Here is a 12,750-nt window from a genome sequence, read left to right on the forward strand (position 1 = left end):
GGCATTTTGGAAGCAGCGCGCTCTACACGCAAAGCTCATATCAGAGGGAGGAGAGAGGGAAGGAGCTTGGTTGGACATACAGAGTGTGTGTGCGAGAGACAAAGGGAACAGACAATATGTGCGTGTGTGTATATCTTTAGTGGCTACAAATCCCCAAAGTGGACTGAGGAGTCATCCACAGTGTCTCAGGGTGCTATCTAACCTGTTTGGTTCGGTTAAAACAAACTCAGGTTTGTTTGCCCAGTTAGTACGGCTTGTTTGGGCTGGTGTGAAAGCGGTCAATCTAAATGTAGTGCGGACCAAACAACCGAATCGACCGAGACCGACTGAAAAGGTGATCCTCTTCCTCAAGCGGACTCTGGTGCAGTTTGTTTGTGGTGTGAAAGCTAACGAGCCAACAACAGGATTTTATGATAGCAGACGTGATTTTAGCATGATTCCAAAAGCTCAATAAACCTATCTGCTGATCGTGAAATCTGTTCAGGAAGCTTCTGTCTTATAATTGATCCGTATAAGGCCATGTATATGCGCAATCAACACATATGCACTTCAGTGCGGGTATTTCCTCTGAATAATATGTCAAAAGCTGTTAAAACTGCTGTGCTTGTAGCTGACATTTTTTGTCAGTTCATGAACTCCATTAAAAAGTGTGTGACAACCCCACATTAATAGGCCTCATGCGCGTGTCCATGCACTCCCCGCCATTCGCACCATTCATCTGGGAGTGTGCATTATTCATAACATGAGGTCGATTTGCATTATAATAATACTAATAATGCATATAAACAAGTTATTTCTTTGTGAGCTCTTTGTGACACTGAAGAACATAAATATACACATCAGAAGCATTAAACTGCTGCAAAAACTTCTGTCAGTCACCAGAATTTGATTTCCCCACGTGGGTCCTGAGGACAATTGCCAAAACTGACCAATCAACGAATTACCTGTCAGTCTGTATAACAAGTATAATAATATCGAGTGAATGTTCAGTGGAAGTTGCAATTTGTGCAGAGAAAAATGCTGCAGCTCCTCAAGACCAACCTGTGCCTTGTTTCTCCGGCCCAAGCAGGAAAAGTTAACAGTGGTTTGTCCGTTCTGGGCTATCGTAGAAACATGGCAGCCAGTGAAGAGAGGATCCGCTCTTTTTCTGCCAATAGATCCCCCTAAATGTTACACACTGTTCATTTAAGCAGGTGGAGAAAATGAAAGAAAAACTAACACATCCTGTATACAGGTACAGTAGATGTAAACATCCTGACAAATGAACAGAAACAGGTTTGATGTTTGAAAATGGTTTGAACAAAAAAATTCTCTCTCAGCCAACACAGTCCAACAGGCTTTGTTGGCATGAAATATATCAAGTTCCTCTCTCTCATTCTCTCCCTGTAGTTGAGTTATGAGGTGCCACAATCACTTGCTGCATGCAGACAGCTGCCCTGGCAAACTGTGGCAAGTAAGACAGTGTATAAGTTGGGCTGCAGGACCTGCTAGAGCAGGATGGGGATCACTGGCCAGGATGACGACAGGGGTTCAGTATCATTAACACATATGAATACGTTAAACATGCACAGGACAACAGGACAGTGTGAAAAAACACTCACACACACACACACACACACACACACACACACACACACACACACACACACACACACACACACACACACACACACATCTGGTATGGACACAAAATAAAAACAGAAACAAAAACCTCGACAAGCTGTTTGCTAGTTCTCTACTTCTGTACAGTTTGACCATGAAAGACAGATTAGAGGCCACCCTATAACAGCCCATTGTATTTGCTTTTCAGGAAGAGCCCATATGCTCAGTTCTTGTTACCACTAAAAGACCCCTGAATAACACAGCCCAATGAGAAGCATCGTGACAATACAGAGAATGGTTTCAGTGCATGTACATCTGTGGACTATAAAGTGTGTGTTCAGCTGAAGTGGCTTAAAAACAATAACAGACGCACAATCTGTTAGGTAAAGTTGGTGGGAGATTATAGTTGTTGTTTTTCAATGTATGTAACTATATGTAGTTACACACACATATGCCAACTGCCAGACACACACAGAAACATGTACACAGAATAAAGAGCGGATGTTCCTGTTGCTCTCCGACACTGTAGTGGGCGTTGTGGTTTACAAAAGCAGGAGAAGACATCTCCTTTACAGTGGCTGCATGCAGCCATTGTCCAGCACATGTGGTGTTTTATTCTCCTTGCTTCCTTGTTCTTGTTGTCCTTAAAATAACCTTGGCTGTCTGGTTTTGGTGCTTTTGAAGGAGGCAGAAGAGGAAGTGATTGGCTAGCGGTACCACAGACCAACGAGCCAATCATTAACAGGGAGCCGCGTAACACCTTATTTTGAAAACCGTACGTAGTCACACGTGTATACCTTCCGCTAACTTCACCGAGTCCTCCATCGCTGTCAGCCATTGATGTATACATTCATGCTGTCAGGTCGATATGGGCCGTTTGAATGCATTTACCGTCGGCTGATTTGATCAAAACAATATTATAGTAATAAAAGAATACAACCTTTTGTTTTCTCGTGATAAAAAGTTAATTATCTCATTATCGCAAGATAACAAACCTTGTTTTCTTGAGTTAACGACATAATTAACTCGTGATCTAAAAAAAAAGAAGTTTGAATCATGTCTGTTTAGGACTTCCGTAGTAAAATGCCCAACTACCTGGATATGGTACCCAGTTTGTTTAGCTTGTCTGGCATGTTTTTGAGTGTGCGTTGTTTGCACTACTGCATGTGTTGCTTTTTGTTTTCTATGTATTTAGTTTTACAGTAGTTTCAATTCTTTTTTGTTAGGACCAGGTATAATGTCTCAGAAACATGTAGCTATATACATACAAAATACATGGTTGGAGATAGCCTTGTTAATGATGCTACAATGTTTAATGTTTAATCTTCGTGCTACTTTTTACAATTGCGGCATAGCGTCATCTCCTCGAAGATCACGTCTGTTCAATTTCTAGGGTCAATGTCATGAGAGTTAACAGAAATTTATGCTGTCTGCTTTTTTTTTGGTAGTGATATATTATAGCTAAAAAAATAAATAAAATTAATTTACGTTCATTTTCATTTTTATTCGTTTTTTTAACCAGGAAATATCATTTCAGATTAGTTTTAATTAATCTTAAAGAATATATATATATTTTTACTAACAATATTTTTCACTGCTTATTTTGTTTTAGTCTCAGTTTTAGTGTATAACCCTGTATATATTTTATTACTTTATTTGCCTAATTTGCTATTCTCATACATAATGTTTTGAGGTGACAACAAGCAACATATTAACCAACTACAGTAAATCTGCACTCTATAGCAGATAGATAAATAGATAGGAAGAGGAAGGAGATAGGAAGCGACAGAGAAAGCAAGAGAAAGTAAGAGGAGAAGAGGGGAAGGGGAGGGTGCTCTGCACAAAGGAGAAGCCTGGATTAAGTCATGAGTGGCAAGCGACATAGGTTGGATTTTTAACCAGTGAGATCACATCCTCTTCCCTAAACAGAGGAGGAACTCATCCTCGGGTGGACAGGACGGACGAGCTGAGCCCCGCCACTGTCTGTCTGTCTGTCTGTCTGTGTGTCTGTGTGTGTGTTTGTGTGTGTGTGTGTGTGCAACAAACGGGACATCCATTATGAAGCTGAGACAGTGGCATGCAGCCCTGGCCCCGCACGCAGGAGTCTCCACACATGTCAGCAAGCTGCACACTGAGGGACACACAACCAGAGTGTGTGTGTGTGGGTGTGTGTGTTTAGGTGATCCATGTGAGAAGTACTTTGCGTCCATGAGTACGTGTGTGTGGATCTTTGCGAGTATTCTTCAGCATTATGTGAAAGCATGTATACACACTCATGTTGTATGAGGGTTGTGTAACTCTGTGGATGAGCTCACCAACATTATTCACTGAGGGGGCTAAAATCCTGACTTATGCTTCTTCATCAAATTACATCTTCAGAGCAGCTCCTCTGGATCCAGTGATCTGAGCATATCTTGTATTAACAATTCATACTAGTTGTTTGAGTAGTTAAATTTACAAGAGAGATTCTGGACCTATAAATTGAAATTTCTCTTAATTTTTTTTTCACATAGTGGAGATTTAACAATTTAATAACAGACCGCTGGAGATCGTTTATGTGCATGATCCTGTTGTGCAGTCGTGCGGAACGTAACCTAACGAAACAATCACCGCCTTTGCACTCTGCTCATAAAAATTTGCATATGTCAAAAACTAAAAAATGTACACGTTGAAATGATGTTAGTTGTGTTGAGAAATATTTTGTTCATGTTTCTACATTCAGAATTGTTTAGGACAAATATGATTTGTGCAGTTATCTATTATATATATATATGTATATATATATATATGTCAAAGTTAACGCGATAACGCATTGACGCAAATTTCTTTAACGCATTAACACAACTTGCGATTTTTAGGTTGTATCAGGCTCAGTTTTAAAGCTAGAGTAAAGATACTGGCATCATATGAAACTACAAAAACCTAAGGAATCCATTGGTACCAACCGTGTCATACCAGTTTGATGCAAAGGAAGCTAAATAACGCTCCAAACCTATGCAAAACTTTGGAGAGGAAAAACTGGCATGGTCATTTTCAAATGGGTCCTTTGACCTCTGACCTCAATATGTGAATGAAAATGGGTTCTATACCCGCGAGTCTCTCCTTTACAGACATGCCCACTTTATGATAATCACATGCAGTTTGGGGCAAGTCATAGTCAAGTCAGCACACTGACACACTGACAGCTGTTGTTGCCTGTTGGGCTGCAGTTTACCATGTTATGATTTGAGCATATTTTTTTTATGTTAAATGCAGTACCTGAGAGGGTTTCTGGACAATATTTGTCATTGTTTGGTGTTGGTAATTGATTTCCAATAATAAATATATACATACATTTGCGATTATCTATGGACAATCGTGCGATATATTACATATTTTAATATACAGTATATATATATACATATATAGATGACACAATGTCAATACTTCTATCCATTATTATGGTTTATTGACTTTAGCTTAGGTTGTACACATTTCAGGGATAGGAAGCATTTGAAGATACTGCAAAAATACCAATGTAGGCACTAGTGGACCAATTTTACTGCTTGAGTTCAAAGGGTTAACAAGGAATTTGCACAACTAATACTAATGAGGGCCGACGTAATTCTCTGGGATAATGCATAACATTCTTTAAAATACTCATGGAGCATAATGCAAGTCTTAGGTCAACTCTACCCAGTCCAGTATATCCCTGTAGAGACCACCTGTACCACCTGTATTTTCACTGTTACTAAAGAAATCCTCTCACACTGTCCTCCAGGAGACCTGCTGAGCCATAACTCACACCGGACCAGGACCAATGAGTGATGGCCGCAGTCTGTAGAGCTGTGGGAAACACAGACTGAACCACGACCTCCCTAAAATTCGGACCCGTTCGTAGATCTATCATTCCCAACTTGACTTTGTGATACAGTAAAGGTGCTGAGAGGAGGTCAGTGCTAAAAGCCTCATAGTCAGCAAAGGTTTGGATTCTAATGGAGAGACTTTAGTGAAATATCACAACACGACATAGCTGAAAGTCTTTCCAGGAAAAAAGGAGCTCAGTGTTCACAGGTCTCCGTGTCTATAAATCTGGTTTCTTGAGGGAATTCCATCACAAGATCAGCCTGAGGATGCAGATTTTTTTTTTCTGATTTATGTGACGAATGCTGCCTTACTTTTGTTATTGAAAAAGAAACAAATGTGCAGGCACTGGAACACACCAGGAATGCAGGTCTAATCTTAATCCCTATCACACATGTTGGGTACCTATCCATTTCAAGACTGTGAATCATGCATATTGCATAGAAGGAACACACACACACACACACACACAAACACACACACACACACACACACACACACACACACACCCTAGCCATCCCTACTTCTCTCCCACTTTCAATTCTCATGTAAAGAGATACAATATATGAAGCCAATCAAGGTTGCTCTTCCTCCCACACTCTATCCTTCCCTCCCACCTTCACTCCACATCCCATCCCAGACCAGTCATGACCCTGTGTGTAGACTGCAGGGTGGAGTAGTAAAAGTCTGGGTTTGGTGAGCTGAGTGGAGAAGCTGCACAGATGGAGATGTTCTCCCCTTACAGCCTCAACGCTGTAAAAAGAAATTAGAAAGAGAGAGGAAGAGCTAAAGGAAGAGATGGTGTGTGTGTGTGTGTGTGTGTGTGTGGGGGGGGGGTCTGAATCCAAAAGAGAAATAAAAACATGCAGCTTGTTGTGGGAATTTTCCTCCCTCGTGGAAATATTTCCTTCATGTCTTTAGCCGAGTAGCCTGTTATTCATCCCTCCACCTCTCTCTCTCTCTCTCTCTCTCTCTCTCCACCCCCCATTCCACCCTCCCTCCGCCCCTCCATCACCCCTCTCCAGACTGGGCTTTCACTTTGGGGGGCCCTCAGCTTCCCTCTCGGCTGACCAGGGAGCTTTCAAGGTACCCTGATGGATGCTAATGCCGGACTCTTTCAGATCGTTTTACAGCCGGAGCCTTTGATCTGCCAGCAGGCCTCTCTCCACGGGCTGCCTGTCCTGAGAAAATGTAAATCCCCGCCTTACAGACACCTGTAAAAAAAATACAGCAGAAAGGGGGACAGAAAAAGAAGTTACTCCAAAGAAAAAGGGGGAAGAAAAGATACAGTATTGTGACATTTGGGAAAAAAAGGGGGCATAGTTTAGATTGCGGCGGAGCGACAAAGAATGAGATGGAAATTGTGCGGAAATAAGAGCGAGTGGCAAAGAAAAAAAAGGGGGACAGGGCTGCAGAGAAAGGAGTGGAGAAACTGAGACATGGCAACCAACAAAGAAGGAAAAGAGGAATGGGTACCACAAAACAGAGAGACAGAAGGGACATGGATGGAGGCAATAGAAAGAAAGGCTACAACGGCAAAAAGAGAAGGAGAGTTCATCTAAAGACCCAGCATGGAGGACAGGGGGAGAATGGCTGTGGGAGAGAAAGCAAGATGGAAATAGTGGAGTAAAAGTTGGGTAAAAGCGGAGACAGATGGACAATTTGACTTGGGAAGAAAGAGACAGAAAGACAGAAAGGCGGCCCAGACAGACATATGAGGCCTGCTGCGCAGCTCAAGGGCGGATGTGTCTGTACGGTTGAAAACTTAGGAAGGAAGAAGTGAAAAAGAAAGCATGGTGAAGGGGGACTCGTCGGTGACAGCAGTGAAAGAGGCCTCCCTCACCAGCGGCAGCAGCAGCAGCGCTCTGAATAGCGGGGGCTGCTGCTAGACAGCTGGGTGCAGCTGATCGGTGGACAGACTCTGTGGAAGAGCGCTTGTCTTCCTGCAGCCAGCTGCTGTGTCCAGAGGCCAGCAGTGACAGCACAAGGCTCAGAATTGATTGCCAGAGCTGGCAGTTCAATGGGGTGGACGGAGTGCAGTGAGGTTGACTTCTCTGAAGTAGTGTGCACTGTACGGCAGCAGCAGAGCACAGCTGGCACTCACTGTATCCTCTTCTGAGAAAAAAAAAACAGAGGGGAGAGAAGAGAGATTGCTATTATTGTGATCCCTTCTTTCTTTCTTTCCTCTCTTTCTTCTGCTCTTCCAGCCACTTGCTATCATTTCTCTTCTCTTCCCCCCAGAGAATGGTGGAGGAAATGGCTGTCTTGCAGAGGAGATAAACTGCATTGAGAAGAAGTGCTCTGAAAGCTCCAAATGAGTCTCGCTGTACAGATAGCGTGCAGGTACAGAACTGTACACTAAGACATGAGGTTGCTTTGTATAGCTGGGGCTCTTCCTGTGTGAGATGCAGGCCCTGCGACTGCAAACCCTATGCGCTCCGTGTTTGAGGCTGATGTATAAATGAACTCTTGTGAGGCAAATCCAGCTTTCTTATTAGTGCTTTATTAGATTCAGTAGGAGGAGGAAGAGTGGGAAAACATCATGTATGTTTCTGGAACTAAAAATGTCCGTGGGGTGCATAGAAGCTTCTTGCGGACATGAAGTCAAATCTACCTCCACTGGCATGATCACAGCGCTGTCTCTCCTCTGATCAGCACTTACATTTCCTCACACTCCTTCACGCTCTCGCCCACACACGCGCCCCGCTGCTCTCCGTCTCCCTCCACCTTCCTGTTGTCCTATCAAAACAGGAATGATGTCATTCTCCTTGTAGCTCCGGATGGGAAGAAAACCGAGCCCAAAGTCCACAGTAACGGCCGCAGCATCCTCCCGTCCGCGTGATGTCTGTTCCTTGTCAGTCCGTCAGTCTGTCTCTGCGTCTGATCGGGCCACATCCGGCCATCCTGACTCCCATGCGACTCCCCCAGGCCTCTGTGTCAGGAGGAAGGAAGGAAGGAAGGAAGGAAGGCCCTGCGGTCACACAGGAGGGAGGGTTTGGAGAAAGGGAGGGAGGAAATGTGAAAGGGTGTCTTAGCTGGACCTGATCCACTCCATTGGAGCCTCTCACTATAGAAGGGCTGTTTGGACAGGGACAAGGCCAAGCACAAGAGTGTGTGTGTGTGTGTGTGTGTGGGTGTGTGCATCTATGGCTGCGCACCAAGATCATTACAGAGAGGGAGAGAGTTGTGTTCTGTTGTGTTTATTGATGGCTTCATTGAAAATATTCAGCATATAATCCCAGCTGGCCCTTTAAACTACAGTTGGGGACATTCGATGGTCTGTGTGTGTGTGTGTGTGTGTGTGTGGTGTGTGACTCAGTGCTTCTGTGAGTTTACTGTTCATCAGAGAGTGACAGCTTACCTCAGTGGAAATTCAACTGAGTCATCATGTTCGGTGACTGCGCTGAACATGGACGGTTTAGCACCTCTCTCCTCACAACACGCTTCTATAAGCGCATGCATATACACACATAGACACAAATACGTCAACCTAGACAGCTTTCATCCATTTTTGTGTGAGACAACGTGCGCGACCTGTGCTCAGTTGAGAAAACAATACCTCATTTACGCAGCGTGGGAACGGCCCCGGAGCATCACCTTGCAGGTTTTGCTTAGTCGACGTGTAAAAGTTGCGGAGGAAGACAGTGAATGCTAGAGGAGAGCTAGTTAACAGCGCTTTTGGCTTCGTCGCTGGAGAGCAGGGTGGAATTAAGAGCTTTGGAGAATGAGTTGGAAAAAGACATTTCCTGATGTGAGCAGAGGGGCTGCTGGGAGGAAGACCGTCAGGCACGGTGGCAGCGAGGCACAGCCACTGTCCACCACTTAGCTCCTCCCCCCCCCCCCGCTGCAGGCGCTGTGTCTGCTTGAACAGACCGGGAAGGTATGAGCTGAATTTAGACCAGTAATCGAGGAAAGGCTGGCAGCTACGTCTGAAGAACGCTGCTGGAGAGCCTTCGGGCAAACTACCAAACCGACCAGTGGCTCAGCTTGGGCTTTTACCCCCTGCTAAGGAAGTCCATTTGTTTTGGGAATTCATGATATAAAACCTATTACTAAGTAATATGCCTTTTAAAGGTGTCACTGAAAGGGAAAATCCAGATGCTGATCACTGAAGACTGCATGAATACTGAACCAAATTATACAAATTAAAATACCTAACTTTGGAATCGCCAACTATTTTGATAATCGATTGATCAGTTTGAGTATTTTTTAAGAAAAAAAAGTCAAAATTCTCTGATCCCAGCTTCTTAAATGTGAATATGTTCTGGTTTCTTTACTCCTCTATGACAGTAAACTGAATATCTTTGAGTTGTGGACAAAAACAAGACGTCATCTTGGGCTTTGGGAAACACTGATCAACATTTTTCACCAATTTCTGACATTTTATAGACCAAACAACTAATCGATTAATCGAGAAAATAATCAACAGATTAATCGACAATGAAAATAATTGTAAGTTGAAGCCTACATCTCGAGTGTGTGTGCAGAGCATCAGAGAAGGAGAAAAACAGAGACAGTGAGACAACATTCTTTCCCTATGTTTAAAGAAGCTGCCCCAGTATTGTGTTACGTGCCAGGCAGGGGCAAAGTGCCTGTTGTGTGTGTGTTTCTCCTCCCTCCTGCTTTCCTTTCGCTCCCCCTCCCATGTTTTCTTTCCAGGTGCTAACAACATGATTGGTTTCCACCTGTGCATCCCGGTCATGCTGCTCATTGGTTCCCTCAAACTTCAATAAAAGGACTGCGCCTTAAGAGTTCACGCTCTCTTTGTTCTCTGCCAACCCTTTCTCCTACAAAATTACGTTCCCATACAACTAAACTGCATTCTCAGTTATGTGTCGAGGGAAATATATTTTCTTCCGGATTACGGTCGCAGTTTTAAACACGTGGTTACTTTTGTAAATTGAAACAAAACAAAACAGAAACGCAACAAAACCACCGTATTCAACTGTTATCAGGCCATTAAATAGGCATAATTGGTCGCCATAATCACCATAGATATGGGTCATTAGGGGCCTACTACGCCTACATTGTAAAATTGAAAGTGAAACTTAAAAGCAACACGTTCTAACACGTTGTAAAATTACATGAAACTTTACGTTTTGAACACAAACAAAACAGCTTCTTGATTAACTTGATTAAGTTTAGGTAAAAACATCCCATTTTGGCTTAAAATAACTACGTTTCAAAAGTGAAAGTGAAACTTTACGCTTGTGAACACAAAGACAACTACACATTGTTGATTTCACACTGGATGCGAACCTTCTGCTACGCGTAACGTAACGTAACGTAACGTAACGTAATAACGTTAGTTCTTCATGGTTTTCTCCTGCAACTTGATTGGATGCTGTCAGATTGGTTCAAACAAAGTGGACCTGGTGTTAATTAAGTGTCTACTTGCTGGGAATGAACAGCGTTAATATTAGTTGATTCAGGCAATGAAGTGATTCGTGGCACACTTTTTAAATAACATACACATATCTTTGAGCATGGTGGAAGGTATACAGTATTTTCAGGTCATGTGACTCAAGTCCACACCTCTTGTATTCATTTTGGTGAAGTTAGGTTAGGTGTTTGTGTTCTTGTTTTCAGAGGTAGGGATTAGCAGGCCTAGTTTTGTTATATTGATTTCTATGTGTTTGGTACAACCCCTTTGTCCCACCTCCCCCACATTTTGAGAACCTTTGTTATACACGAATCAAGATGAGCTACAGATAAATCACTTTCATTTTCACTTATACTACATTTCTATACGTCTCCTTCACTATTGTCTCGGTTTCCCCCTATTTTCCCCAAGATGACGTCACAATTGTCTGCCAGTTACAGTTAAAAGTTAAACCATAAATCAACACATCACTTCCTGTATTGTGTCATTATTGTTTTGTTTGATTTATAATTTCTCTCCTTTTTTCCCCTTGTGTATTCAGCTGATAAGACTTACAGTCGGGGCTTGAAAAGGCACACCCTGCCTGCTCTTGTTCAGCTACTAAAAATAAGCGGTGAAGTAATGTGAAAAACACTGCTCTATTTACATTCTGGTAAGTTACAGCCTCTGCACTCCCTGCTTGCCTGCAGTGTTGAATCTGGGCTAAATGACTGAGGGGAAATTTCACTGCTTTTATTTTTTTTTTCGTCTGGCAGAGGGACAGGGAGAAACGGTGAGAAAGTGTAGATAGAGAGAAACAGAGAGAACCGAATAAGAAAAACTGAAGCTAGAGAGAAAAGAGATGAGTAAAGTATTGAGAAAACATCTAATACAAAAAAGATGGAACCAGTCAAGTAGAAACAAACCACATGATGGACATAAAAAGGTACAAAGAAAAGATGCCAAAGCAAAATGAGTAGAGGAGACAGACGGATGTCATCACCATCAGACATGTGAGTGTGTTTGTGTGCGTATGTACTGTGACATCTCATTCTTCCCTAATAGCCAACGGGAGGCGGGGGACAGAAATAACAGACACTGCAGGGCGGATGGTGGATACAAATCTCTCTGGCTGAATTTATGAATGATTGGGATCAGAGGGGCACGTGGACGGATGTGCGCGCTCTGCTCAGACCTTGCCTGCCATCACGCATCCCCTCTGACGACACTGCTGTCCTCAAACAGAGACGGCGAGACAGAGACAGTCAGAGGGATGATACCAAATGCCAAGAGGATCCACAATCACGCTCAGTGTACTCAGCTGGCTTTATGACGTGGATTCTTGAAGGAGGAAGCGCTTTTGCTGTCGATATAGGCTTTTTTTTCTCTCTTTACAGACATCACAAGCACAAAGCATTGACTGATATTACTGCAGCACAGCAACGCAAGGGGTTGTGGTTCGGATCAAAGATGTCACTCAGATTGTAATGTGTTCAAAAGTCATAAGGGCAGCTGTAATTTCTGCAAGGTCAAATTAACAAAATGCTACGAGATGCATGAAAACTTCCATGCATTTGATTGGACAACGCAGTGTATTGCTGGATGACGCTGCATTGCGCAAACAGCACACCATACACTAACAGATTCCATTCATGAACAAAACTTTTGACTCTCAGTCTCGCACAATCTCTCGCGATCAAACGTGACTTTAGTACGGAGGACAGGCACGAAGAATTATCGATATTTTGGCCCCAGTTTGTACTGAAAATTCACACAGAATAAAGAACAAAATATTGATGAAGTCACAGAGACACGTTAAATAAACAATTGTGTTGTTGCCACAAGTTGGTCACACACAAGTTGGTCCTCCATTTCTGAGGTCCATCTTACTACTACTTTATGCATCGCGTTTTGCATTAGCTCATGCATTAGCCGCGGTCGCC

The 12,750-nt window shown here is 43.0% G+C and overlaps 1 long non-coding RNA gene across 2 annotated transcripts in view; it reads right to left on the reverse strand.

The window, feature by feature from the left end:
• Positions 1-5,033: 5,033 nt before the first annotated feature.
• Positions 5,034-12,750, reverse strand: part of LOC119487397 — a 130,718-nt gene continuing 123,001 nt past the window's right edge. Inside the window, exons 4-6 of one of the 2 annotated variants that reach the window (XR_005206700.1) lie at positions 8,108-8,416; positions 7,289-7,560; positions 5,034-6,659 (exon numbers count right to left, since the gene is read on the reverse strand). This is a non-coding gene — a long non-coding RNA (uncharacterized LOC119487397). The remainder of the gene's footprint in view (positions 6,660-7,288; positions 7,561-8,107; positions 8,417-12,750) is intronic. The other variant, XR_005206701.1, reaches the window with a different exon arrangement.

The sequence above is a fragment of the Sebastes umbrosus genome, chromosome 4, assembly GCF_015220745.1.
Source record: "Sebastes umbrosus isolate fSebUmb1 chromosome 4, fSebUmb1.pri, whole genome shotgun sequence".
NCBI classification, from domain to species: Eukaryota; Metazoa; Chordata; class Actinopteri; order Perciformes; family Sebastidae; genus Sebastes; species Sebastes umbrosus.